Below are 2,500 nucleotides of genomic sequence, written 5' to 3'. Positions count from 1 at the left end.
TATATATATTTTTTTTTTTTTTTTTTTTTTTTTTTTTTTTTTTTTTTTTTTTTTTTTTTTTTTTTTTTTTTTTTTTTTTTATCCTACCAGCACCCTTTACTCGAGGTGAAAGAACCTCCTCAACATTTTAAGGGAGAACATTAACGTCCTCCTGCTCAACAACCTTGGAAAGTACCCCATTCTATTGCCCGAAACACCAAGTAGTCTCAGCACAGTTGTGTTTCTCATGGGCCATTTACCGCGTGCTCCTATGGGGAAGCCACAAACTTTCACTTCTCTTGCATTTAAAGACTTAGCCAGCATCTCTTTAACATCGTCATATTTAGAAACTTTCTCAGCAGCCGCCTCTTCCAGTACTGCCGGGCCAGTTTCATAGCGAATGGTGACATCTATCACCAGGATTCGTCCATCTTTTTGACAGACCATGTCCGGCACCTTCACTTGTCCACTCTCGGTACAGACACGTCTCTCTTGTTCCACCGTCCATCCTAGTTTCCTTGCTTCCGCGGCCAACAAATTGCACACCATGTCATGCCTGTTAATTCGTAGCTTTTTCAGTATCGGGCATTGTCCCAATATGTGGGCGCACGTCTCTTTAGCATCTCCACAACCTCGGCACTGCTTGTCTTTAGCGCTCGTTCCTCTCGCCAAAAATTCTTTAGTGGGAACTACTCCCGCTCTCAGCCTTAGTGCCCCTAGCCATTCCACTTGGGTCATGCCCACCACCTCAGGGTCAGCCAGCCAAGAATTGCTTATCTTGTCGGCCCTAAATTGGCCCGCACCTGGTCCTTGAGTGACGAGGTCATTCCATCTATCGCATTCCACGTCCCTCCAGTGGGGGAGCTTGAGCTGGTCTTTTGATGACCTCTCGTGCTTCTCACTCTCATTCAACACTGGTATATCAGCCACTTCGCCTCCCGCTCTGTTCCACAGGGTCTGCCAGCCCCCGTCCCGGATTCGATCCCTTGCCATCTCTCTAACCAGCCAATCATCGGACCCGGCCATACTCCAAGTTCTCCTGACTTGGATCCTGGGCACTGCCTTTTCCAGCCTAGGCAATCCCAGGCCACCATCTCTGTTCCTCACGTAGAGGATGCCATTGCACGTGGACTGTGCAATGTTCAGCCAGTCTTTCACCGTCCTCCTTATTGCTCTATCCACTCGGGCCAATCTGGTCGCTGACACTCCACTCATATCGGCTTGGAACATGACCTTGGGGAGCAAATATAGCTTTAATAGGTTGATTCTATGGTGAGGCTTTAGTGGGGCCTTTTTCACTTTAACCAGCATATCTTCCACCATGGCCAACAGATCGGCTGGGACGATCCCATCCCTCGGCCCCACCATCACCCCCAAATATTTAATCACATTTCCATCCTCTATTAACCTCAACGGTGTGCCTTCAAGTCGCCATTCTGTTTTTGTCTCAACGACTCCTTTGTTAATCCAGAACCCGCTACACTTTCTTGGTTGCACTGCTAAGCCAGTAAGCCTGCAGAATTCTTCCACCAATTTCAGATTCGCTCTCATGCCCCCTTCCGAACCACTTAGTAAAACCAGGTCATCAGCAAATGCCAGCGTGGTGAGCTTCCGCTCCCCCCAGATTAGCCCAGAGCCAGCCACTTCGAGCGTATGGATGAGAGGGTCCATTGCGATGTTGAAGAGCAGAGGGGACAGAGGGTCTCCTTGCTTGACTCCAACCATCATCTTTATAGGCGGGGTCGTGGCCCTTCCACAGCCTACCCTGGTCGAGCAGTCCACATAGGAGTCCCGGATCAACCCCACAACATGATTGTCGACTCCCTTATGTCTCAGAGCACACAGGATATGCTCATGTGAGACGGAGTCAAAGGCCTTCGCAAAGTCGATGAAGACCACCGCCAACTGGTCATCACCTCCCTTCGCCTTCTTTACTATCCGGTCCAGAACCATCAAATTCTCGCCACATCCCTCTGCCGCTATCAAGAAGCCCCTTTGTCTTGGATGTATGGGGCAAGCCTTCGCTAGTCGCATCGCGATTATTCTGGTGAATAATCTCATCACCAATGACCCAATGGTGACCGGTCTCCATCCCGTTACAAGGCTCAGTTCTTTCTCGTCCAATGACTTCGGCAGCAGCTTGGTGCGACATTCCTTGAAGGCCTTTGGTATAGTTCCCTTTATCAACCATGTGGTGAACAGCCTCGCCAGTTGCTTCCCGCTCCTGTCCCAGCCCAGCAAGGCCCTCTTACTGATCCTGTCTGGTCCCGGAGCTGAGCTCGTTGACATCCCAGCCAGATTGGATCTAACTTCGCCCGACAGGATGGGTTTGTGGAAGTACGCATTATCCGTCCGTCCCGCCGCTTGGAATCGTCCGAGTCCCAGGAAGGGTCTAATTCGTTCCCACTTGTCTTTGTAATATTCTTGGACTACTTCCAGCGGTAGCAAACATTCACTGACCTGACCGCCTGTTAAGATAAGGTCTACCAGGCTGGACCTATCATTGTCATATAGGAACTGG

This window comes from Idiotropiscis lumnitzeri, unplaced genomic scaffold (genome assembly GCF_059441095.1).
Source record: "Idiotropiscis lumnitzeri isolate Australia: NSW breed Sydney's pygmy pipehorse unplaced genomic scaffold, RoL_Ilum_1.0 HiC_scaffold_150, whole genome shotgun sequence".
NCBI classification, from domain to species: domain Eukaryota; kingdom Metazoa; phylum Chordata; class Actinopteri; order Syngnathiformes; family Syngnathidae; genus Idiotropiscis; species Idiotropiscis lumnitzeri.
The sequence above is the reverse complement of the archived record's forward strand: the minus strand, read 5'-3'. Positions refer to the sequence as shown.